The sequence below is a fragment of the Callithrix jacchus genome, chromosome 13 (genome assembly GCF_049354715.1).
Source record: "Callithrix jacchus isolate 240 chromosome 13, calJac240_pri, whole genome shotgun sequence".
NCBI classification, from domain to species: Eukaryota; Metazoa; Chordata; class Mammalia; order Primates; family Cebidae; genus Callithrix; species Callithrix jacchus.
The window spans coordinates 33,126,991-33,154,926 of record NC_133514.1 but is presented as its reverse complement, the minus strand read 5'-3'; the positions used below and the strand labels follow the sequence as shown (position 1 = coordinate 33,154,926).

The window sequence follows — 27,936 nt, the reverse complement described above, 5'->3', positions numbered from 1 at the left end:
TCCCTCCTTCCTTCCTTCCTTCCTTCCTTCCTTCCTTCCTTCCTTCCTTTCTTTCTTTCTTGAGATGGAGTTTCACTCTTGTCACTCAGGCTGGAGTGCAGTGGCACAATCTTGGCTCACTGCAACCTCTACCTCCTGGGTTCAAGCGATTCTCCTGCCTCAGCCTCCCAAGTAGTTGAGATTACAGGCAAACACCACGCCCAGCTAATTTATTGTATTTTTAATAGAGATGGGGTTTCGCTATGTTGAGCAGGCTGGTCTCAAACTCCTGACATCAGGTGATCTGCCTGCCTTGGACTCCCAAAGTGTTGAGATTACAGGCCTGAGCCACCGCACTTGGCCATATATATATATGAAACACACACATACACACACACACACACAAAGGACTAAATTACTCCATGTGGCTCCTGCAGGCAGAATCAAGCAGTTGCAGAGGCCAGTCACAGTGGCACATACCTGTAAGCCCAGCACTTTGGCAAACTGAGGCAGGAGGATTGCTTGAGGTGAGAAGTTCAAGAACAGCCTGGGCAATATAGCAGACCCTATCTCTATAAAAAATAAAAATAAATTTAAAATTTTGCATATATATATATATATATATATATATATGTATATATATATATATCTCCATTTTCTAAATAGACTTTGAGAGATGTGTTTATACCTGAAACAGGCTGCACCTCAAAACAAGATCTCAATCACTTGACATCTGAATGTTATGCCTACCTATCTGAATGTTTGATATTTTGCATTTGTTTTCCAAGAATATAGAAGGGTAAGTGTTAGAAGGATAAGGATAATATAGAAGGATAAGCATTTCAGACTGATCTCAATCCATGCCTTCACTTTGACTACAGTGTCAAATACAGAATTGTAGAGCTGCTATCAGTGAAGCAGTTTTTAATTAAATTCTTATTTTGTTTTTCAAAATATAATGCAAGTTCAGATTAAAATTGACTAATATATTTAAAATATATCAGAATAAAAAAATAAACAAGAGAAAATTTCTATGGTGAGGTAGGCCAGGGGTATCCAACCAGATCCCGTTAGGCTTTTGAAGAGAGATGTAAATTGGCAAAGAACTTATGTGAAAATTAGATCAGATAGAGTCAGGCCATCACCTATGGAAATGAGTCATGCCTGTTTGTAATTTTTTTGTGATGTTTATTTAGCTCTCTTATTTTCATAAGATTTTATTTGACAACTCTAAGAAATAGAAATGTATGTGTGCACAAATGTCACATTCAAGTTGGAGGGGACGCTACCATGTTATACATCTGTGTATGGATAATACACCGAATTTGCCAAGGAAATATTGAGTGCATTGTTTACGGAGGAATTCAGCACTGCCTGTAGAATTTAGGGCTAAGAAAAAGTTTTTGTTTCCCCTAACAAACTATAATGCTCTATACTATATAATTGTAAAGCTTTTCTATTTGGAGATATCAAACAGGTATCTCCTTTCACTTTGCTTTCCAGGAAGCCCAGAGACAAGCTGGAAGCTCACCTGCATCTAATGGACTTTCTTAATTTTTCCTACTATGATGCTTCTGTTTACATTCAGATATGCCATGGCTGCTGCACTATTTAGCCATTTCATCACAGTTTTATTGTTTGGGGGCTTGAGTAAGCTGTCTAAAATCTTTTATGGTATGAGTTGGGGAGAAAATTAATTTGCTATGAGAGACAGTTAAGAGGCTGTATTGTTTGCTGGGGCTGCCATTACAAGCACTACAGACTAGGTGGCCTAAACAACAGAAGTTTATCATCTGGCACTTCTGGGGTCAGAAGGCTGAAATCAAGGTGTTGGCATGGTTGGTCCCTTTTGCATGCTGTGAGGGAGAATCTGTTTGGGCCTCTCTCCTGTTTGCTGGCAATCTTTGGTGTTCCTTGACTTGTAGCTGGATCACCTTGATCTCTGTCTTCGTCTTCTTCTTGTGGATGTGTCTGTCTCTGTGTCCAAATTTCTCTTTTAAATACGGATATATTCATTTGAGATTAGTATATATCCTAATCACCTCATCTTAAGTTGATCATCTGCAAAGACCTTATTTCCAAGTAAGGTTACATTCACAGGTGTTGGAGTTTAAGACTTCAACATCTTTTTTGGTCGGTGGTGGGGGTGGGGGTGGGGGGAGAGTCAAAATTCAATTCATAATAGAGGTTACACAAAGAGTAAGAGGACAAATTGGAAAGATATCAAGTCCTTGTGACTTAAAAGTCTATATTTGTTCCTAGTCCACCACGCAAGCTTCTTTGCACCTCCTCTTTTCAATTCAGCTTGGGTATTCTTCTGTTATCTCACCCTACCTACGTGTTCCTTGGTTCTTTTAGCCTCTCAAGCACTTTGCTTAGCAGATCAAGAATAAGGACAAAAGTATCCAAAGGCAATGTGACTGCTTCTTCTTTACAGGATGATTTGTTCTTCTCAGCCCCAAATCTCCTTAAGCTGATAAGCAACTTCTGCAGTCTCAGGATACAAAATCAATGTGCAAAAATCACAAACATTCCTAACACCAATAATAGACCAAATAGAGAACCAAATCATGAGTGAGCTCTGATTCACAATTGCTACAAAGAGAATAAAATACCTAGGAATACAACTTACAAGTGATGTGAAGGACCTCTTCTAGGAGAACTACAAACCACTGCTCAAGGAAATAAGAGAGGACACAAACAGATGGAAAAACATTCCATACTCATGGATAAGAAGAATCAATATCAGGAAAACATCCATACTGCCCAAAATAATTTATAGATTCAATGCTAATCCCATCAAGCTACCATTGACTTTCTTCACAGAACTATAAAAAACCACTTTTAATTTCAATTTCTCTGGAAACAATCCTGAAGCACCTTTCTCTGTGGTGGATGTTTTAGCTGAGCTGGAAGAAAGTTATACATTCACAAAAATGCAGAAAAGAAACAGTTATCTTTCTCCCCCTACTCCCACAAAAACATACAGACCACCACATATTATCTCCATTATGTAATAATAATTTATATCACTGCTGGAGCATGTGCTAAGGTGCCAAACCTTGAGCTAGGCACTTGACATATATTATCTTCATTTAATACTGGCAACAACTCTGAAGTATGATACTTTTCATCCTATGTTTCAGTTGAGGAAGCTGAGCCTTAAAAGGATGATACATTTTCTTCCCCATGTTCAATTAGTTATAAATGATGGAGACGAAAAAAATATAAACCTTGGTAATTCTCCACTTTTGCTTATTTCCAGCTAGAAAAAAAACTGTAATTACTGAAAAGCATTGTACCTTCTGATCTCGTTATAATTCTTAAGGAGCTGCCATTTTTGTGAATCAATTCCACATAGTCTCTCCTCTCCTGTCCTGATATTTTTAGTATGCCTGAAACTACTTATGGCCAGTGGTTCCATGGGCTACCCTCTCCCTTGATGTCACTGTGTTCCTAAGTATCACCTGCAAACCTCTGCACCTAATTCAGCCACTGATGCTCATCTTTTAGCCTCTCTAGCACTTGGCTTAGCAGATCAAGAATAAGGACAAAAGAATCCAAAGGCAATGTGACTGCTTCCTCTTTACAGGATGATTTGTTCTTCTCACCTGCAAACCTCTGCACCTAATTCAGCCACTGATGCTCATCTTCTCTCTGCAAAGATTAACTGTCATGCATGCCCTGTTGCCCAAGCATTTTTTCATGCCTAGGAAATATAACCACCATCAATAACCTATTAGCATTCTGCAGCTTCAATGAAACAAAAAATTAGGAACCAACGTTGAGGCTCCAAAATTTATAGAAACACATATGCAAAGGAACTGACAAAGAAAGCTTTGCTTGTTTCCTATAGAAAGCTCTTGTTTTCCCCCTGAAATTGATCCACCTATAATATGGCGTCTCAGGCTTAAGACCTACAAGTGAGACTGGTTGAGAAAGAGTTTGTAGCCTTCGATGAATTTCTATTTGCCCATCAAATTTTTCCCCAGTCCCTCTAACACTTGATATATGTAAATATTTTGTTTACTGGAAACCTTACCTGTGGCAGGTGGTGATTCTAGCTACCACTTACAGTCAGAGTTTCATTCCAAAAGAAAAGCTCACTTAAAAGTCAGCACAAGCTATGAATAAAATAGTGAAGAAATCTCATTAACTGTCTTTTACAGATTCAGTTACTCAGAGGCCTCCAGGTAAATTTTCTAAGCTCCCAAGCCTAGCAGTGTAAAGGCCAGGCATCCTCAGCCCCACCCTGTTCTTCTGACATTCTATTGCTTCCATTTCAACTGTAAACCCTGGAGGAGAGGGAGAGCAGTGCTCAGGAGAACTGTCTACAAGCAACATTTTGTAGCATCAGAGAGCAATTTGGATAACAAGCCATTTTGATTGCAAGGTACAATTTTATTTATTTATTTTTTTTTTTTTTACCAAAAACAGTAATAGTTGCAAAAGTGATGACTACAGAAAAGAGTGGATTAAAGTCCAATGTCTGATAAAAGGGCTTTTAAATTTGTAATTTAATCATTCTGACATTTTGATGAATGCCTAACCTTACAAAATGGGTTGGAGGTTGAGTTGTTAATCATGGGATAGGTAAATGCTGCCGCTGTTGCTTTGAGACTTAAAAATGAATGTGCAAATGGAACCTACATCTTGAAAGATGCTCTAAAACCTTGGGCTTGCTAAATGGGATATCGCTGTAAGAAAATTTAATAAAATAACTACATTCCATAATATACAAAAGAAAACAAGTTCGTAGGCTCTGCAGGAAATGTACACTTTTTTTTTCAAACTACCATAATGTCGTCATGGTGAGAAGCCATAGGGATTTGCCATAAAAAAACAATTTTTATGTCTAATCTGTCTGAAATTTCCCACCATTCATTGCACTTTTGTATTTTATTATCATGGTTTGGCCCACCAATGATTTCAAAGATTGCTTCCCCATTACCGATCTGATATTACTTTTTAAAGAAAACACCTAAAAAAATCTAATTGAATAAGGAAGACTTCTTGTGACAAGGCTGAATATTCAACTTCTAATTGCAAATGATTTCTGTCATCCCTTTGAAACATTACAGGATATCAGGTTTGGTACATTAAGTTCCGAAAGATAAAACACTACATATATTTCCTCTTACTCTGATGACTGCAACTCTCTAAAGGTAACACCACGTCCACCTAACACCATCAGAAAAACACATCAATGTTAAGTGGTAAATTATTTTCAAATAAAACAAATCCTCTGGAGAACAGGTAATGAAGGGTAATGCTGTGAGAACCCAATCATTAAAATGAAGAAGATAACAGAGTAATAACCCATTTCGATTTGACTGATTGACACTTTAAGCAACAAAGAAAGGAATCACATTAATGGCATGATCAAAAATACCATTCTCTTCTATTATGCAATACGGGGATTTAAAAAAAAGTAATGTACCAAACCTGAAGTTAATAGTTGATTTCACAGAAAGCAGAAACTGTATACTGTATTCTTCTCTATTAGTCTGTTTATAGATATATGAAAAATTAATGGACAGAGGATGGAGAGAATGAAATGAGGGGAAGGATATACTGTAAATCAAATCTACTAGGATCACCTACATGGGTTTGCAAAACAACCTAATGGCTTATCTGTGTACATTATAAAATACATGCATTGCTTACTTTGTCTTCTTTTAGGATACTACATGTCAGACCCTAAAATGACATTTGTTTTACACTAATTATGATGTGCTCTCCATTCTGTGATAACAGAAAGATACCTAGCTCACCTAATTTGGAGTATGAAGTAATTAAGAATAAATCACAAGCTATTGTGGCAAGAGCCTTGTGTATTGGAGGTGCCCAGGAAATGCAGTCATACCCATCAATGAGAGAACCTGCTTTTAGCTCAGCCTGCTAGCAGCAGGTGATCACTCTCCAGAGGTATATCACTTTCTCTATGATGAATGTCAAGAAAATGTTGATCCTTGCCAGAGTACACAGCTGATAAAGAATCCCCAAAAAGAGAGTGGGGAGGAGGACGGTAGGCATAGGAGGATGGGATGGAAGGGCTGTGGGGAGAGAAAGTGTATAAACTGGAGTAGTTGTTGTCCCTTGAAATTCAAAAAGGCTTCTGACATTGGTAGAGCATATTGGTCATTAAGAGTAATAAACCCCAGTATAATCAGCCGAAAAAGAATTAGTCATTTGAGCAAATCTATAAACAATGTCTAAGATCTAGTCTGAAGAGTCTAAACTAAGAGCTGACATTGTGATTCAAGGAGTAAAGCTCCCTCATCTTCACAGTTTTGCTTGAAGGACTATTTCAATGAGCCATACCCAGAATGTTAGAACTTTTTTTTAACATCCTCTTTCCCCCCAAACTCTACCCTCTTTTCTGCTTTATTTTTCTCATTCATACTTATTACCTTATATTATATGTTTATTTACTTCCTTATTTTCTGTCTCCTGCAAGTAGAATTTTAATTCCGGCACAGCAATGGCTTGTTTTGTTCACTGCTGGGTCCCTAGCACCTAGAACAGCATCTGACATAGAACATACTCAAATGTTGATTAATTGCATGAATGAAAAGTTAACTTTTGTGTATACAACTGGAATGAAATATACCTTTAAATCAGCAGACTATGTTTTATTCACTAGAAACAGAAGATGAAGATGAAACTGTTGGAATGGGGGAATGATGGAAGCAAGATGAGGTGATATTTATTGTGAGACAACTACTGGGATCATATATGGTTATATTATACAATACAAATTTCCCAAAAATCTTACAGGTAGATTGCATGTATCATCTCGAGTTTACCAGAAAGTCAGATGAAGCTCCCTAAAAATAACCATCATGACTAAAGTCACCATATTTAGACCAGGAAGTCATCAACAGGATCACCTCATCTTGAATGATGTGCTGCAGCGAGTACATCTTCAAAAATATCCGCTTGTGACCTCCTGGATGTTTGGATATATGTGGATATACATGGATAAGGGTGAAGGAGAGGTGAGTGATGTGCAGGTTTTCCCAGTGCTTTTCTGACATTACGACAGTGATAGAAAATAACTGTGACATAAGATTAGCGGGCACATATGATATTCAACTTTGCAGATTTTTCTGAAGCTCTGAGTCACAGAAAGAGAAAAGACATTTCTTCAGGCTTACACAGCTCCTTAGAAAACTAGCAGAGGGCTCCCCTCTCCAATTTATACTAAGGCTAATTAGTATCATACCAATAATGAACTTGATATAATCTGGCAAATTGTTCTCAAAAGTGTCACTTCTGTATTAGAAGTCATTGAAAATATTTCAAGTTTTTTTAAAACACTCCAGTCTTCTTAATTGTCTAAACACACACACACACACAGATATTAGTATAAAATATGTACTATGTGTGTGCGTGTGTGTGTATATATATATATATATTACTATTCATATAAATACATAATATTCTAATAAAGAAAATACTTAGTACTGGAAATATTCATGCTGAGAAACTGAACTAGGCAGATCAAAGCTCACAATGAATCAATTTCCAAGCAAAGCTATTTTTTTCCCTAGCAGTGGCAAAGAAGTACTTTTGTTTCTTGTATAATCAAACTTGTTTGAAACTCCTGAAGAGGTGTGAATGGAATGGTTATACATGTGCAACAGCTCCTTGGTGTCTGGGCCTCAATGGATCTCAGATTCAGTGGGGGAGAATCTGAGTTCAAACTATTTTCAAAAAAGTTATGCATTCTATACTCTGGGAAAGCATACTCTAATAAATATGTGAAAGAACAAAAGTGAGCCCACATTTATCTTCACTAAGCAGCTGATTTGCTCAAGAAATAGGATATGTCTTAATGGTTCAGAACACTCCATCAAAAGACTCATTTTTTTATAAGAACTGCAAAATGGATGGCGAAATAGAACAGAAATATACCAGTCCCACTATACTGATTGAAGCGTGGGCTCCCCAAGCCTCTTAAAGCTTTCCTGATGTAGCATTTCTACCAGTAGTTTTTCCTAAATCCTGTAGGGCTTTGGAGTGGGGATGGCAGTGAGTAGGAAAATTAATTGCAATGCAGTCACGCATAGCAGGGCTGGCTACAGTCATTATGGACACCCTAGATTTGCCTTCTAGCCAATTTCAACACAGTCCTGCGAGGTAAGTCAATGTTCAAATGGCTGTCAAAGGGCAGGGCGCGGTAGCTCACGCCTGTAATCCCAGCACTTTGGGAGGCCGAGGCGGGTGGATCACAAGGTCAAGAGATTGAGACCATCCAGGTCAACATGGTGAAACCCCGTCTCTACTAAAAATACGAAAAATTAGCTGGGCATGGTGGCGCATGCCTGTAATCCCAGCTACTCGGGAGGCTCAGGCAGGAGAATTGCCTGAGCCCAGGAGGCGGAGGTTGCGGTGAGTCAAGATCGCGCCATTGCACTCCAGCCTGGGTAACAAGAGCGAAACTCCGTCTCAAAAAAAAAAAAAAAAGGCTGTCAAAAATTGTAGCCCCAGAGAATATCACAGCTTGGATCCAAATCATAGATATCCCAGCTGGTAGTACACTGAAAATTCAGGGAAAGGCTGTGAATACATTTTATTTCTCAAACTAATCTGAGGGCAAGTCCTATAGAATTGACATACTGACATAGCTCAGTGTAAAAAAAAAAGGTATTGGAAATCAAGAGATGTGGATTGCAGTTCTATCTTTGCCATGAACTGGCTGAGGACATTTGAATTAATAATTACACCTATTCAAGCCTCAGTTTTCTTAATTGCAAAGAGTAACCTTGGCAAACTAGTTATCTCCTCTGGCCTTCATTTAATTATCCATTAAAAGCAAGCTTGCTATGGTATTTTATGGTATTATTAGAGAGAGTCTTACTATAATATTGCTTTTCAAATTCCATTAATGTCCCTGCCTCCAGTAGATATTTAGAGAGGATTCTGAGCAGAATTAGCCAAATAATCAAACAAAGTTGGAGGATTTGAGATTATTTGCATGATCAATTAAAATATGAAGGTCAGATCCTGTATGGCTTTTGAGTAGAAAGGTCATTACGTTGGCAATCCTTCATCTTGGCTTCTAGTACCAGCTTTGCTTCCTGTGACCTGTGTTACCTCAGCAAATGGTTAGATTTACAAGATTCTGTATAGTATACAATGTTATGCTATATATCTTAACAACTGAAACTTTTAAGGAGAGAGGCTTATAATCCTTTCTGGGACATCTGAGGGAGACTCTTCATTTAAATCAAAACAAGAGGAATGTCAGTGGGATGTGAGGAAAAACAGCTTGGCACTCTGAAATATCAAACACTGAAATGGGATTCTCTTTGACATCTCAAAATAAACAGCTACCGGTTTTGGATGCTATATTTGTTTTCTACCTCTGTTTTTACTAGTTACCAAACCTCAGTGGGTTAAAACAACACCCATGTATTATTTACAGTTTTGTAGGTCAGAAGTCCTGGCCAGCTTAGCTGGGTCTGTTCAAGGTATCGCAAGGTCAAAGTCAAGGTGATGGCTTACTGGGCCCTAATCTGGAGACTATGGAGGAAGAAACCATTTCCAAGATCATTCAGGTTTGTCAGAATCCAGTTCTTTGTTGCTCTAGGTCTGAGCTCCAGCTGTGAATCTCTCTCTTTCAGCGACCCATGGCTATCCACCTTCCTTCTCATGTGGCTCCTCTGTTCTCAAACCAGACACAGCTCAAGTCCTTTATACACTTTTAATTCCTCACACTTTCCCTGCTGCTTTCTTCCTCTGTCATTAGCATGAGAAATGGCTCGGCTTTGAACAGCTTATGTGATTATATTAGGTGTGCCAGGATAACCCCACCCTTTTAGGGTCAACTATACCATAAGACAATCATGGGAATGCAAAGTAATCACATTCACAGATTCTGGATATTAGCCCTGTGACACAGGGAGTGGGGAAGAATTTCTGGAAATTCTGCCCAATACATCCGTTTTAGTCATGCCCTTTCTGGAAGGCAAAAGACCTAAATAATAATGACCTTTTGGCCAGGCTATTAAAGATAACAAAGTTTTTACAAACACTAAATAGTGTTTATGTCTACAAATCATGATCCAAAGGCAATCCAACCTATGTCCACACAACCGAACACAACTTAAGTGGTTCACTGACTATCGGAGAAATATGATTCATTCACGTGACCAAGTTGGAGACTATAAAATAGAGCCATTATTCTTTACCTAGTTAGTTATTGAATAATGCCTTGACACTCCCTATGTTTTTTCTTTGTAGATGCTTCCACAGTATGAAAAGACAAACATCTAGGCTCAGGTAGTGAATTGGAGAAAGTGAGAGAATTTCACTATGCTAAGCAAAATAACCAAAACAAAGAAACTTCTAATGAACCAAAAGTCTAATAAACATTCTTTTTTATGGTTCCATTAGTGACCTATATTGAAAGTTCAAGCACAAATACAAAGAACAAAATGGAACTGATATCAGCTTATGGATTATATAAGAGAAACCAAAGAAAATAGTTCAGCTCATTTTCCCACCAAATAATAATAATTTAACACTCATCTCACTGAACATTTTGTTTCTGTTAATCCACTTTGAAGAGGCATTTGTATTATTATAGAAAACTTTTACTGTCAGTCAAGTTTCTAAAGCATAACACCAATTGTCTCTGAAATATTTTAAGATATTAAATAAAAAGTATTAACGTACAAAATTGTCTTTTCAATAACTGGATGGCATTATCTGAAACTAGTAGTTACATCAAGTTCTTAAAATGACTATTTTTCAGCAAGTATCATTTTGAAGAATTTAAGTTATTGTCCCTTTTCTTTTTCCACCTACAAGTCTATTTTTCTTCCATCCTTGACCAATCTAACTATTCTGATAGGAATGTCTAACGTGTAATTATCTATATACTGCAAGATACAAAATAGACCAGGGAAATTCTACAGTGTTTTCCATTGGTTCTCAATATATAACTTCAGGTAAAACCCAAGAATATGTAAGGACACCTGACCCTCTAGCATATGGATCTGATGTTAAGTCTCACCACTTCCTTCCCCTTAACTCACACAGTCTACAGGACAGCTACACATCCTACTCATCATTCCTCACCTTCTTTGGCTTTCCCTCTCTCCCTCTTCCCTTTCTCTCTCTTCCCCCCTCCTTCCCTTTCTTTCTTCCTCCCTTCCCTTCTTTCTTTATTTCTTCCTGTTTTCATTTCTATTCCTTCTCTATATATTATCTTCCTTTCTTTTTTTTCTTCTTTCTTTGCTTTTCTTCCTTTCATTGGTCGTACCAAATTTTCTTCCTCTACTTTGAGAGTTGTACTCTCAAATTCTATTTTTCCTTAATTATTCCCACTGTATTAAACAAACACTTGTATTAATTACCCTTAAATTATATACATAATTTTATATAGCCCCCAAGACAAGTATCCTAGCACATTTTTGCCTCTCTGAGGTCTCATCATGCCTTTCCTCACCTCTCCATCCCATTTTCCCCCACCACACCTCATTTCTATCTTTGAGAATTCATAGTCTGGATTGTTTTGTATATGCTTTTTCTCTTTTGTTTCTTGTTTGTTTATAAGTAATATACCTTATTAGTAGTCCTGATAGTTTTCTCATCTGTAATTCCCATATTTTCCTGGGTTCTCCTGGGTTTCTTTCTTTCTTTTCTTTCTGGGGTGTAATTTCCTTTTTGTTTTTTAATCAACAGACTTTAATTTTTTAAACAGTATTAGGTTTATAGGAAAGTTGAGCTAAAAGTACAGAGCTCTCATGTACTCCTTCTTCACCTTCCCCCTGCCCACCCACCCCCCACCAGTTTTTCCCTATTCAAGTCTTGCGTTATTGTGGTTCACTTGTGACAAGTGCTAAACCAACACTGATACATTATTACTAACTAAAGTTCATAGTTTACATAAGCTTTCAGTCTTGATGTTGTGCAGTTTTATGAGTTTTCACAAATGCATGATGTCATGTATCCACCATGATAGCCTCATACAAAATAGTTTCACTGCCATAATATGCCCTGTGTTCCACCCAGTGTCCTTCCCATCCACAGCCCTCCACATCCTCACCCAGTGCCTGAATCCTTGACATCCACTGATCTTTTTTATTGTCTCTATGGTCTTCCCTTTTCCAGAAGGTCATGGAGCTGCAACCACACTGCTTTTTCAGACTGGCTTCTGTCACTTAGGAATGTATAATTAAGGTTCCTCCATGTTTCTTGTGACTTGGTAACTCACTCATTTTTATTGCTGAATAGTATTCCATTTTATGGATGTCCCATCTCAGTGGTATTTTCAAAGCACATCTTAAGTGGTCAAACTAAATTTGTTTCATTTTCACATTTAAATAGTATTTTAATAAAATATAAATTCCCAGGTTTAAAGCCCTTTTTCTTTAGTAATATATTATCTTCATGTATCCAGCATAACTGGTGAGAAATATAACAACTGAATGTTGTTTCTTTTTCTCTCCTGGAATATTTTGTTTTGTACTCCTTGCCTTTTATGTCCTAAAATTTGCAACAGTGTAACTATCAGATTTTTTGCCTTTATTCTGTTTACCCTTATGAAACCCTCAAATTTGAGTTGATATGTATATAATTTCAAAAATTATAAGATATGTTTGAATACGACATTCTTCAAATATTTTTATCCTTATTTTGCAATGCTTCTTGTATTTCTATTTTATGGACATTAACATTATAACATCTTCTTTTTATTTTACTTTTTCTATTATTTCTATATTTCTTTTGTTTGTCCTTTCTTTATACTCTCTGGAAAAGATCTTCAAAGTGATTGCCATGCTTCTAAATTTGTTAAGATACATGTTATGGCCCAGAATATTGTCTACTTGATGAATGTTCCATGTGAGTTTGAGAAGAATGTGTACACTGCTGTTGTTGGATGGGACAGTCTATACATGTCAATTAGAACAAATTGATTGATAGTGCTGTTCAGGTCAACTTACTGATTTTATAACCTTACTGATTTCCTGCATCACTGAATCTTTAACTTTCTTTTTAGTCTTTTTAAAAGGTTTCCTTAGAATCTGAAATATGTATTTATAACAGGATGGAATACAGGCTATGCCTAAAGAATATAACTCTAACACAAATGTATACTACAACCTCACTGAAGGAGGCTGGGAAAAAAGTGGCTAACAGTAATTTTGGAAATGAGTGGAGTCAAGTCTTAAAGGAAGAGGAACTGCACATAAACTCTCTACTCTAGTTGATAAAGTGTCTTTCCTACAGCAATATGGGTTAAAAATTTTGTTCAGTTACATGCATGTAACAGAATTTAATAATTATGGGAATGGATAGAGGAAGGTGGAAGCCACATTTCTCACTTTGGAGTAGGATTTTACAGAAGAAACAAGGGGAATAGGGTAGAATAACCAGATGGTAATAGATTAGGTCTGTAAACATTAAAATGAACTTATGCTTAGCTTAATATAGAGACAGAAGTTTACATATAGAATATTTATAGATAGGTGCATATGCACAAGTTAGTATACACACATATATATCTTTACTTTGTAAGCTGAGAAGCTCTAGAAGCAAGGGCACCCCAATAGTAATGATCACACATAGCACTCAGGTCTTGGCTTCTGTTCTGTCCCCCAGTGAAAAGAAGAGTCAGAGCTTCTTGTATAACTGGTTTCTTAGGGCTGAAGCAGAAAATATACAAGATAAGCTTGGAGAATCATGTAGTTCCAGAATCTAAGAAGTGCATAAAAAAAAAAATCCCACACTGATGGGGAATTTCAGAGGGACAGAGAAGCCAATGGACCAAGCTGGAACAATTTAAGCAACCAAGTGAATCATATTGGATGGCAACCCAAAGTATAAAATGAATATCCATAAACCTATATTGCTATAAATAAATGGGATAGAAGAAATAGATCACCCAAACAAAAGAATTCTGGCCAGACACAGTGGCTCACACCTGTAATCCCAGCACTTTGGGATTGAAGTGGGTGGATCACTTGAGGTCAGGAGTTCAAGACCAGCCTTGCCAACATGGTGACACCCTGTCTCTACTAAAAATACAACAATTAGCCGGGCATGGTGGCACATGTCTGCAATCCCAGCTACTCGGGAGACTGAGACAGGAGACTCACTTGAACCCAGGAGGTGGTCATTGTAGTGGGCCATGATTTCACCACTGCACTCTAGCCTGGGCCGCAGAGTAAATCTCTATCTCAATGACAACAAAAAAGAATTCCAATTAATTTATGTAGATATTCCACCCTCCAGCAGGTAGACAGTAACTCCCAACTTCTTAAGTGTGAACTGTGCATAGTGACTTTCTCCCAAAAAGTATAGTATGGAAAGGGTGAAAAGTCAGTGATATTACGGTGGAGTAATCTGACATTACCTCAGCCCAGTGATCAAGGTCAATGTCAACAATGAAGTCATGTTGATAATATGGATACTTGATATCATTCATAGCACTTGACCTCTGTGATTTTCCTCACTAAAACCTAGAACACCAGTCTAGTACCTAGGAAAACATCAGTATTCCCGCTAGTATTAAAGCTGACAAGGTGTTCAAAAACAAAAGAAGTCTGAGAAAATGTTGCAGCTAAGTGGAGCCCAAGGAGCCATAATGAATAAATGTAATGTGATATCCAGGACAGGCTTCAGGAAGACAAAGAGGACATGAGGTAAAAACTAAGAAAATCTGAATAAATTATATTAAAAATAATTTATATCAGCATCTACTAATATTGTATTAGTCCTTTCTCATGCTGCGAATAAAGACATACCCAAGACTGGGTCATTTATACAGGAAAGAGGTCTAATGAACTCACAGTTCCACATGGCTCTGGAGTCCTCATAATCATGGCAGAGGCAAAGTAAGAACAAAGTCACTTCTTACATGGCAGCAAGCAAGAGAGTATGTGCCAGGGAACTCCCCTTTATAAAACCATCAGATCTCAGATCTCATAAGACTTAGTCACAAACACTAGAACAGCATGGGAAAAACCTACCCCATGATTTAATTATCTCCCACCAGGTACCTCTCATGACACCTGTGGATTATTACAATTCAAGGTGAGATATGGGTGGGTACACAGAGCCAAACCATACAGGATATCAAGAAAAAAATAATTAGTATTCATATATATTCATTAATTGTAACCAATCTACCACACTAATATAAAATGGTCATAATAGGGGAAACATGGTAGAGGTAAATGAGAATTCACTGTAGTATCATCCCAATTTTTTCTATATATCTGAAATTGTTTTTAAAATCAACATCTATTTTTATAAAAAGCCAAGGAGAAAATGGTATTTTGATTTTGTATGTCTAACAGGGGTCAAACCAATATCCAAATAAATATAAACAAATAATGGTTCATCAACATGAAAAAGAAAAAGAAACAAAAATGAAGTTTTATATTAGGTTGCTGCTAAAGTAATTGTGGTTTTTGCCATGACTTTCTTTTTTTAAATTTATATATTTTTTAATTTTACTTTAAGTTCTGGGGTACATGTGCAGAGCTTACAGGACTGTTACATAGGTATATGCATGCCATGGTGGTTTGCTGCCTCCATCCCCCTGTCACATACATTAGGTATTTCTCCTAATGTTATCCCTCCCCAATATCCCCACTCACTGCTATCCCTCCCTTAGCACCCAACTGCCCAAGAGATCCCAGGGTGTATTCATGTGTTCTCATTGTTCAATGCCCACTTATGAGTGAGAACATGTGGTGTTTGGTTTTCAGTTCTTTTGTCAGTCTGCTGAGAATGATGGTTTCCAGATATATCCATGTCGCTGAAAAGGACATGAACTCATCCTTTTCTATGGCTGCATAGTATTCCATGGTATATATGCACCACATTTTCTTTATCCAATCTATATTTGATAGGCATTTTGATTGGTTCCAAGTCTTTGCTATTGTAAATGTGCTGCAATGAATATACGTGCGCATGTGTTTTTATAATAGATTGATTAATAATCCTCTGGGTATATACCCAGTAATGGGATTGCAGGGTCAAATGGTATTTCTACTTCTAGATCCTTGAGGAATTGTCACACTGTCTTCAACAATAGTTGAACTAGTTTACAATCCCACCAACAGTGTAAAAGCATTCCTATTTCTCCACATCCTCTCCAGCATATGTTTTTGCTCTAGATTTTTTAATGATTGCCATTCAAACTGGCCTGAGATGGTATCTTGATAAGGTTTTGATTTACATTTCTCTAATGACCAGTGATAAGAATTTTTTCATATATTTGTTGGCCACATAAATGTCTTCTTTGAAAAGTGTCTGTTCATATCTTTTGCCACTTTTTGATGGTTTTTTTTTTTCCTTGTATATTTGTTTTAGTTCTTGTACATTCTGGATATTAGCCCTTTGTCAGATGTGTAGATTGTGAAAAAAAAATTTCCAATTCTGTTTTTTGCTGGTTCACTCTAATGATTGTTTCTTTTGCTATGCAGAAGCTCTTAAGTTTAATTAGATCCCATTTGTATATTTTGGCTTTTGTTGCCATTGCTTTTGGTGTTTCAGTCATGAAGTCCTTGCCTATGCCTATGTCCTGAATAGTGTTGCCTAGGTTTTCTTCTAGGGTTTTATGGTGTTTGTTCTTATGTTTAAATCTTTAATCCATCTAGAGTTAATTTTTGTATAAAGTGTAAGGAAGGGGTCCAGTTTCAGCTTTCTGCACATGGCCAGCCAGTTTTCTGAACACCATTTATTAAACAGAAAATCCTTTCCCCATTGCTTGTTTTATCCAGTTTGTCAATGATCAGACAGTTGTAGACATGTGGCATTGCTTCTGAGACCTCTGTTCTGTTCCATCGGTCAACATATCTGTTTTGGCACTGGTACCATGCTGTTTTGATTACTGTAGACTTGCAGCATAATTTGAAGTCAAGTAGCATGATGCCTTCAGCTTTATTCCTTTTGCTTAGAATTGTCTTGGCTATGTGGGCTCTTTTTTGGTTCCATATGAAGTTTAAGGTGTTTTTTTTCCCACTTCTGTGAAGAAGGTCAATGGTAGCTTGATGGGGATAGCACTGAATCTATAAATTACTTTGGCAGTATGGCCATTTTCACAAGATTGATTCTTCCTAAGCATGAGCATGGAATGTTTTTCCATCTGCTTGTGTCCTCTCTTATTTCCTTGAGCAGTGGTTTGTAGTTCTCCTTGAAGAGGTCTTTTACATCCTTTGTTAGTTGTATTCCTAGGTATTTTATTCTCTTTGTGGCAATTGTGAATGCCAGTTTGCTCCTGATTTGGCTTGCTATCTGTTATTGGTGTATAGGAATGCTTGTGATTTTTTCACATTGATTTTGTATACTGAGACTTTCCTGTAGTTGTTTATCATCTTAAGGAGACTTTGGGCTGAGACAATAGGGTCTTCTAAATATACAATCATGTCATCTACAAACAGAGACAATCTGACTTCCTCTTTTCCTAATTAAATACCCTTTATTTCTTTTTCTTGCCTGATTTCTCTGGCCAGAACTTCCAATACTATGTTGAATAGGAATGGAGAGAGAGGGCATCCTTGTCTAGAGTCAGTTTTCACAGGGAATGCTTCCAGTTTTTGCCCATTCAGTATGATATTGGCTGTGGGTTTGTTGTAAATAGCTTTTATTGTTTTGAGATACATTCCATTGATACCTTGTTTATTAAAAGTTTTTAGCATAAAGTGTTGTTGAATTTTGTCAAAGGTCTTCTCTGCATCTATTGAGATAATCATGTGGTTTTTGTCTTTGGTTCCATTTATGTGATGAATTATGTTTATAGATGTGCATATGTTGAACCAGCTTTGCACCCCCAGATGAAGCCTACTTGATCATGATGGATAAGCTTTTAGATGTGCTGTTGCATTTGGTTTGCCAGTGTTTTATTGAAGATTTTTGCATCAATGTTCATCATGGATATTGGCCTGAAATTTTCTTTTTTAGTTGTATCTCTTCCTGGTTTTGGTGTCAGGATTATGTTGGTCTCATAAAATAAGGTAGGGAGGATTCCCTCTTTTGTATTGTTTGGAATAATTTCAGAAGGAATGATACCAGTTCCTCTTTGTATATCTGGTAGGATTCGGCTGTGATCGCATCTGTATCTGGACTTCTTTAGGATGGTAGGCTATTAATTGCTGCCTCTACTTCAGAACTAGTTACTGGTCTATTCAGGGATTCAACTACTTCCTGGCTTAGTCTTGGGAGGGTATAAGAGTCCGGGAAGGGGATAAGTGTTCAGAATTTTATCCATTTCTTCTAGATTTAATGGTTTATGTGCATAGAGTTTTTTGTAGTAATCTCTGATAGTAATTTGTATTTCTGTGGAATCGGTGGTAATATCTCCTTTATCATCTTTTATTGCATCTATTCGATTCTTCTCTTCTTTTTATTAGTCTGGCTAGTGGTCTATTTTGTTGACCTTTTCAAAAAACCGGTTCCTGGATCTATTGATTTTTCTGAAGGGTTTTTTTTGTGTCTCTATCTCCTTCAGTTCTGTTCTGATCTGAGTTATTTCTTGTCTTTTGCTAGCTTTTCAATTTGTTTGATCTTGCTCCTTTAGCTCTTTTAATTTTGATGATAGGGTGTTGTTTTTAGATCTTTCCTTGCTTCTCTTACGGGCACTTAGTGCTATAAATTTCCCTCTAGACACTGCTTTATATATGTCTCAGAAATTCTGGTATGTTATATCTTTGTTATCATTAGTTTTGAAGAAAATCTTTATTTCTGCCTTCATTTCACTATTTATTCAGTAGTCATTCAGGAGCAGGTTGTTCCATTTTCATGTACTTGTGCAGTTTTCCATAAGTTTCTTAATCATGAGTTCTAATTTGATTGCACTGTGGTCTGAGAGACTTGTTGTTATGATTTTTGTTCCTTTGCATTTGTTGAGGAGTGATTTACTTCTAGTTATGTGGTCAATTTTACAGCAAGTGTGATGTGGTGCTAAGAAGAATGTATATCCTGTGGGTTTGGGGTGGAGAGGTCTGTAGATGTCTATTAGGTCTGTTTGGTCCAGATCTGAGTTCAAGTCCTGGATATCCTTGCTAATTTTCTGTCTCGTTGATCTGTGTAATACTGACAAAGCAGTGTTAAAGTCTTCCACTATTATTATGTGGGAGTCTAAGTCTCTTTGTAGGTCATTAAGAACTTGCTTTATGTATCTGGGTGCTCCTGCATTGGGTGTGTATATATTTAAGACAGTTAGCTCTTCTTGTTTCATTGATCCTTTTTCAGTATGTAATACCCTTCTTTGTCTCTTTTGATCTTCGTTGGTTTAAAGTCTATTTTATCAGAGACTAGGATTGCAATCCTTGCTTTTTTCTTTGTTCTCCATTTGCTTGGTAAATCTTCCCCCATCCCTTTATTTTGAGTCTATTTGTGTCTTTGCACAGGAGATGGGTCTCCTGAATACAGTACATTGATAGGTCTTGACTTTTTAATCTAATTTGCTAGTCTGTGTGTTTTGATTGGGGCATTTAGTGTGTTTACATTTAAGGTTAATATTGTTATGTATGAATTTGTTCCCGCCATTTTGTTACTAGCTGGTTGTTTTGCCCATGAGTTGATGCAGTTTCTTCACTGTGTCAATGATCTTTACCATTTGGTATGTTTTTGCAGTGGCTGGTACTGGTTGTTCTTTTCCATGTTTAGTGCTTCAGCTCAAACTGCTGCACTGGCTGCAAAACTCTCAAGCCAGTGCATTTCAGATTGCTGGTCTTTGTCAAGGGGGGACCCACCAAGCCAGATCACTTGGCTCCCTGCCTTTAGCCCCCTCTTTTTCAGGGGAATGTGCAGCTCTGTCTTGCAGGCATTCCAGTACCAATTAGAGCAGCCACCCAGATTTGCGTGGGTTTTTGTGCTGAAAACTCATGGTGCTTGTCAGCTGGTGGGAATCTCCTGGTCTGTGGGCTGTAAAGACTGAAGGAGAAGTGCGGTATCTTAACTGGAGTGCCAGAGTGGCTAGAAAAACCCCTGATGGCATCCACTGGGTAGGAGGGGTGTCCTCTGGTCCCCTGGACTTCCTGGGTGAGGCAGAGCCCCACGTTGCCTCAGCTCGCCCTTCTTGGGCTACACCTACTGTCCAACCAGTCCCACTGAGATGTACCTGGTACCTCCATTGCAAATGTGGCAATCACTCACCCTCTGGGTCATTCTCACTGGGAATTGTGCTCCAGAGCTCCTACTATTTGGCCATCTTGGCAGAGCCCCCCTAGAACTTTTTCTTTGCCATCACTTTCAATGACAAAACTTGCAAACACTTTTGTACCAATCTACCACATTTAAAAAATGAATACGCATAATGTGTCAGTTTAATAATCAAATGTGGTTTCCTCTCAGAGTAGAAGCAAAATAAACAGAATGGGAGAGAAGATTTTTGCTTTCCATCTTACATCTGGTTGTACTATGTCTTATCTTAATTCTACTCATATGAATTTGTTGAAAACAAAAACTTTTAAGAGAAGGATAAGTCTGGGCATGGTGGTGGTTCATGCCTGTAATCCCAGTACTTTGGGAGGCTGAGGTGGGAAAATTGCTCGAGGCCAGGATTTTGGGATCTGCCTGGACAAGATAGTGAGGCTCCATCTTTAAAAATATGTAAAAAAATTAGCAAGGCATAGTGGTACATGCCTGCAGATAGAGTTAGACATTGTCTCTAAAAGAAGAAGAACAATGTGAAGATGTTGAGGTTCTACTTCAAGGACAAGGTATTTAAAGCATTTCACTGAGACACGGACCTTGCAAAGGTAGGGAACAACTCTGGATACATGTAAATAAAAATCCACAGTTCAGTTACTGTACCAATCCACAGTTGGGTTACTGTAAGTTAAAATGCTAGCTCTGAATAGCTTGTTCCAGACCACTACATTATTACAGTCCAAAACCTTTGGTGTTTGCCATTGTTTACATAATAAAGTGTACTCATTTTGCAGGCTTTGAAAGAAGCTGACAATCTGACTTCTGCAAACCTTTCATAGTTACCTTCTGCCCCATCAGCTGTGTACCTGTCCTCCAGCCATGTGACATCCATCTGCCTTTCCAAATCTCTGTTCATTTGTTGAGACAGTTCTGTTTGCCACCAGTGCTCCCTTCAAATCTCCAGTTTTAAAAAACAGTACATGTAGTTCAATTTTGGGCTTAAGTACAAACTGCTTCTCCAGAATCCTATTTACATTGTGCCAATTAGAAAAAAATATTGTTCATTTTTTTGTTCCCATAGCTTTTCATTTACAAAAAATAAATGGCCTTTAATTTTCCTATATTATAATTATATTGTACATATCTTTTTCTTTTTTTTTTTTACGATTTTTACATATCTGTTTTCTCACCAGATCCCAGAGGAGAGAAACTATCTTGTTCATTGCGATATTTTTACCTCTCTAACTCGGTACTTTATATTTAAAACAAAGCAGGGACTACAAAACATCTGAATAAATTGAAGCAGATTTCTTTGAAGAAATTACTAATGAAACTATTTTTTAAATTTTAACTAAAATAGGTTCCAATAGTCAAACATACAGGCCACAATCCCTCCTGTCTAAATTTCATGAGGGTGAATGCTGGGCATATTACATGAACTGAAGTTTTCAGTTAGTACATTTTTTGGGAACTGAGCTATACTTCATCTTTGATATGTATCAAAATATATACACCTACTGCTAAATGAAATTAGTGGATCACTTGATTCTGAGCACAAAAAACTTCATAGAGGAGACATATTTAGGAACATAATTTAAGCTAAGTATGATGAGGACACTTAATGAAAAGGGACTGTAAACAAAGCTCATTAAACTTTTAATAATGATATTGAGGATCTAGAATTAAAATATGTTAAATATGTACAAAGTTTTCTTAACATTGTCGTCATGATTCTTGCCAGTCTAACAATATTCCTTCATTATTGATTTCTTCATTAGTCAATTTCCATTGGAAAACACTTCCAGTTTTTTAATTTTAAGAAGGGCAGTGCATTTCAGCAAAGAAATCCTCATGGTGGGAAATTTTACCACATTTCTGCTGCAGCCTAGCAACTCGAATAACAAAACCACAACCAAGGCACCACTTCCCACCTTATGGCAGTATAATGAAATGGCACAAAAATACCTCATGAGCACTCTGCTAATCTTGTATTTGTATGGGAAAAATTTAAAAATAATATTAAAATATCCTCATACGATGTTACCAAAAAAAATCCTATATACCAAGTATCTGATTTTACCAAGTATACACAACCTACTTTGGTCTTCTTAAAGAGCCACTGACCAAAAATCTTCTCAAAGGAAGAATCTCATCTGCATTGCCCTTGAGTCTCCAACTTAATAAGCAAAGTAAAAGTCAGAGAAATTCATTCAGAATTTATATTGATTTAACAATAATCAAAATGAATATTGCATGTTCATGAAAAGTAGATATAAATAACCATAAAAATTGATTCTTTGGAACAGGGAAGATGGCTTGTCTTTCCTAAGATGCCTAGTTGGCCCCCAATGAGGGGAGACTGGGAAGAACCCAGGAGAAATTTTCTTCAACAAATATCAATGTAGTAGTTACTCTCATGCCATGGACAGTGTACTTTGAAAGGACACACTTTATTCTCATCAGTGTATAAAGCTTCTATTGACTCATAAAGTGAGTTCAGAAAATTTTATACTTAATGAGGTATCTCCAAAAACATATATAAAGTTATACCATACACTACAATTTATCTTTTCCTCTTCTTTACCCAAAGATTAACTCTAATGTTACTACTTTCATTAAACCTTCCTTGATTTCTCCATATTAAAGAAATTTCACATGTCCATGACGCTTTGTGCATTTAAGAGAATTTGCCAAGTATCTGTATTCAAATTTATTTTTATTAGATTTTCAGCTTCATGTGAACATTATTCAGATACTTAGTACAGCATTTGAACATTAAAAAGTGTTCAATAAATATTTGTATAGTTGGTTGAATGACGGAACCTCTCCAGTGTTTGTCTGAAGACTTACATCTTTATGGCAACAGCATTATTCTTGATACCTCCCTAGGCTGGAATCAATAATTTCAAACAGAATACACATTTCAGCTTGTGTTATCCAATGGGGAGCCATCCTTTGTGGAAAATGCACCAATATTATGATTGCTGAAATTCTTATTGCCATAAGTGATATTGAGAAACTCACCTCAGACCCTATTATTCATGAGAAAAGTCATTTATAAAATCCTTACGGGCTTTGGTTATTTAAGAGGCAGTAGAGGACAGTGGTTAAGCATGCATTTCCCGAGATAGACTATCCAGATTTGAGACCTACTTATTACACTTATTGGCTTGGCTTTCTGAGCAAGCTATCTAAATTCTATGTTTCTCTGTTTGCAAAATGGAGATAATAATAGATGGAGGCAGCAAACCACATTGCCATGTATGTACCTATGCAATAGTCCTGCATGATCTACACTTATACCCCAGAACCTAAAGTACAATAAAAATAAAAATAAATAATAATATGACCTATCATACATCGGTTTCAAGAACTGGATTAGGTAACACATGTAAGTGCTTAAGACAGGGTTTGGCAGAGAGTGGGCGTTCAGTAAGTGTTAGCTATTCTAAGGTAGTATGCTAAAGACACTAGCTAGTTGGTGCAGCAGGATAGAGCAAAGCACAGAAGAAGGAGACAGTGTGATGATGTGGGAAGGACCCTGGAGGCAAAGTGAGAAGAAACAGATTTAAGTCCTGGCACTGACACTCACTTTGTGTCCTCAGCTGAATCATTGCTTCCTTGAGCATCAATGTTCTCACACTTAAATGTGAAAAATACTATCTACTTCACAAAATTGTTTTTGATGATTAAATGAGGTAATGAATGTGAAAGGGCTTTATGAAATATAATGTGTTGTAAAATGTGAAGTGTTATTTCTATTCCATCATCAGAAGCACAGCAAGGAGCATTTGCACCCTATTGCTTAGTCAGAAGAAAGACAGGACAAATTTGTACCAGACAATCCTGCTATTAGTTCTACTATTAATATCTAATGATAGCATAGATATTTTACATCAAGAGGAAATATATTATTTCCTTTGAAACTAGCAGGCCTAAAGGACACTTTTTAAATGAATTGCAAGCAAGTACTAAAAAGAAAACAAAATTAATCCCTTCATAGTAAAAAAAAATTACCTTACAAAGTATAGTCTTTTCTTAAAATATTTTGGGCAAATGATAAAAAATATGCCCACATTATTCCCATTCCAGTTTTTTAAAAAATTAAAATGAAATCAGTACTTACCAATATAGGAAAAACTCTCAGTTTCAATTTTTATTTAATAATGAAACTAGTCAAAAATAAGTTTGCCTTAATAAATGTAGTGTTTCAAATGGAATTAGAGATAATTACTGTACCTATTGTAAAAGAAAAAAGCTCTTTGACAATTAATCCTCCTTCCTTAGCAGAGATAGGGCATGAGGTGGGTGAGCTTGTCCAAACTAAAATATGGTTTTCACGGGTCTTTTTTACAATTGTCCAAACAGGAACGCCTTACTCAACAAATCAATCCAAACAACCCTTTAAGCTGAAAGATGTATATTTTTCATTTAGGCTTTTAGTCAATTGAGCTAAATGTATGGTTTTCTTTTTTTTTTTTTTTTAGAATATCCCTCAATTGGAAACTTTTTATACCACTGGGATTATGGGTTTTTGGCAGGAAGACCACAGAAATAAATTGCTATTTTCATCATATCATATCATATCATATCATATCATATCATATCATATCAAGGGTACTGCTATGGTTTTTTTGTTTTTGTTTGTTTGTTTTTTTGTTTTTAGAGAAGGAAAGAAAAAAAGGAGTGAAGGAGAGGAAGAAAGGAAGAAAAAGAGGGAGAGAGAATGGAAATGTTGCTTTATTCTTAAAAAATGGGTATTAATAATGGCCAATCAATATTTCATTTAAACCTATGAGTAGGTGTGGTGTGGTGACAAGAATGTATATTTTGTGTATTTAAAGTGAAAAGCTCTATAAATATTTATTAAGTTTACTTGTTCCAGATCTGAGTTTGAGTCCTGGATATCCTTATTAATTTTCTGTCTCATGGAGTCTAAGTCTCTATGTATCTGGGTGTTAGAATTGTTAGCTCTTATTGTTGCATTGATCCTTTTACCACTATATCTTTGTTGCTTTAAAATCTATTTTATTAGATGTGAGAATTGCAACTCCTGCTTTTTATTTATTTATTTATTTTTGCTCTCCATTTGGTTGGTAAATCTTTCTCTATCCCTTTGTTTTGAGTCTTTGTGTATCTTTGAATGTGAAATGGGTCTGGATGTAGCATACAGTTGGGTTTTGGCTGTATCTTTTGATTGGGGGATTTAGTCAATTTAAATTTAGAATTACTGCCATTTGATGTTAACTGGCTGTTTGATCCATTCGTTGATGTAAATTCTTCTTTATGTTGATGCTATTTACTTTTTGGTATATTTTTAGAAAGGCTAGTACTGTTGTTTCTTTCTATGTGTAATGCTTCCTTCAGAAGCTCTTGTAAAGCAGGCCTGGTGGGAATAAAATCTCTGAGTTCTTGCTTGTTCATAAAAGATTTTATTTTTCCTTCAGTTGTGAAGTTTAGTTTGGCTGGATATGAAATTCTGGGCTGAAAGTTCTGTTAGGGATATCGAATATTGGCCCCCACTCTCTTCTGGCTTGTAGGGTTTCTGCTGAGAGATCTGCTGTAAGTCTGATAGGCTTCCCTTTGTGGATAACCTGACCTTTCTCTCTGGCTTCCCTTAGTATTTTCTCCTTCATTTCAACCCTTGAGAATCTAATGATTCTGTGCCTTGGGGTTGCTCTTCTTGAGGAATATCTTTGTGGCGTTCTCTGTATTACCTGGGGTTGAATATTTTCCTGCTTTGCTAGGTTAGGAAAATTTTCCTGAAGAATATTTTCCAGCTTGGATTCATTCTCTCTGTCACATTCAGGTACACCTATCAAACGTAAATTTGGTCTTTTCACATAGTCCCACATTTCTTGGAGACTTTGCTCATTCCTTTTTATGCTTTTTTCTCTAATCTTGTCTACTCGTTTTATTTCATTAAGTTGGTCTTCGACCTCTGATATCCTTTCTTCTGCTTGATCAATTCGAGTGTTTAAACCTGTGCATACTTCTCAGAGTTCCCATATTGTATTCTTCAGGTTCATTAATTCACTTCTTTTCTTTCTTTTCTTTTCTTTTCTTTTCTTTGAAGACTGGGTCTTGCTGTGTCTCCCAGGTGCCACAGTACACTGGCATGATCATAGCCCACTGAAGACTCGACCTCCCCAGCTCAAGCAATTTTCTTGCCTCAACCTCCTGAGTTTCTGAGGCTACAGGCATGGGCATGGGCCACCATACTTGGCTAATTCCTTTATGTTTTTATAGAGAAGGGGATCTCACTTGTTGCTCAGGCTGGTCTTAAACTTCTGAGCTCAAGTGAGCCTCCCATCTGGGCCTTCCAAAGTGTTGGGATTACAGGCATGAGCCTCGTGCCCAGCCTGGGATTTCCAGTAGGTCAGTGATCACTTGCTTCCTCTTTATGTGTCATTTTGCTATCCTAAATGTCTTTTTGACTGGCAACAAAATCTACTCTGAGTCATTCATGTTTATTGTGACTTTTACTTCAGTGTACTTATCAGGCTTCCAGACTTCAACAGGACATAGACGTTTATTTAATTGGAGTGACAATATAAAGAATGTAGAAAAAAATATGGTCTCTACCTTCAAGATGTTTGGGCCTTAGAGTACAAAGGCTGTATAGGAAAAAAGTGAATCTTATGAATAGATTCCCAAGATAAAAGAAATGATGCCCGTTACATGGGAAGACAAAAGAAACATTAAGTTTGGAGGAAACAAACATGGAAAGAAGTATAATAACAGTGCAGACGAAGAAAGGACTGCATATTTAATGAGATAAAGAAGGATAAATGGGCACTGTGAAAGAAGAAAGAGGAGAATGCTTACACGACTGAGAAAAGAAACACATTTTTTATGAATAACATTTCAAAGGGGATTTAAAAGAAGGCTACAGGTGGGGATGTAAATTAGTTCAACCTTTGTGGAAGACAGTGTAGCAATTCCTTAAGGATCTAGAACCAGAAATACCATTTTACCCAGCAATCCCATTACTGAGTATATACCCAAAGGATTATAAATCTTTCTACTATAAAGATATATTCACGCATGTGAGTATTGCAGCACTATTCACAATAGCAAAGATAACAAAGACTTGGAACCAACCCAAATGCCCATCGATTGTAGACTGGACAAAGAAAATGTGGCACATACACACCATGGAATACTATGCAGCCATAAAAAAGGATGAGTTCATGTCCTTTTCAGCGACATGGATGAAGCTGGAAACCATCATTATCAGTCAACTAAAACAGGAACAGAAAACCAAACACTGCATGTTCTCACTCATAAGTGGGAGTTGAACAATGAGAACACATGGACATAGGGAGGGGAACAACATACACTGGGGCCTGTTGGGGAGTGAGGAGCTAGGAGAGGGATAGCATTAGGAGAAATACCTAATGTAGATGGTGGGTTGATAGGAGTAGCAAATCACCATGGCACATGTATATCTATGAAACAAACGTGAATGTTCTGCACATGTATCCCAGAACTTATTAGTATAATAATAATAATATAAAAGAAGACTACAGGGTTTAGGGAATATGGAAATAGAAAAAAAGATAATTTTGTAGGTAAGCATACCAAGAATAAAAGTATGTGGGACAGAGAAAGGTAAGTAAAATGAAAAGACAGGGTGGATTTGGCATGTATACTATGTAATTGCAATATGATGGCACTATTGGACTCTTCCTGAATCTGTTTCTTCTCCAGCTTCATTGCTGAGAAAAGGTGCCTTTGTCTTCAGAAAAGCAGAGACATAGAAGGAAATAATTATCTGGGAAACAAGACAAAGAATTAGGGCACACACAAAAATTAGAACTTTAAAGTCCTCCC

General features: G+C 36.9%; 1 protein-coding gene and 2 long non-coding RNA genes across 9 annotated transcripts in view; 1 reads left to right on the top strand and 2 right to left on the bottom strand.

The window, feature by feature from the left end:
* Positions 1–4,367, top strand: part of LOC118146645 (uncharacterized) — an 18,447-nt gene extending 14,080 nt beyond the window's left edge. The window contains exon 3 of the long non-coding RNA XR_004732486.3: positions 4,149–4,367. This is a non-coding gene — a long non-coding RNA (uncharacterized LOC118146645). The remainder of the gene's footprint in view (positions 1–4,148) is intronic.
* The window catches only part of NRG1 (neuregulin 1), a 1,138,183-nt gene that overhangs the window by 761,721 nt on the left and 348,526 nt on the right, over positions 1–27,936 (bottom strand). The gene's annotated exons all lie outside the window — the stretch shown is intronic.
* LOC108587935 (uncharacterized) overlaps positions 1–27,936 on the bottom strand; it is a 100,525-nt gene extending 72,589 nt beyond the window's left edge. Inside the window, exon 1 of the long non-coding RNA XR_004732484.3 lies at positions 460–27,936. This is a non-coding gene — a long non-coding RNA (uncharacterized LOC108587935). The remainder of the gene's footprint in view (positions 1–459) is intronic.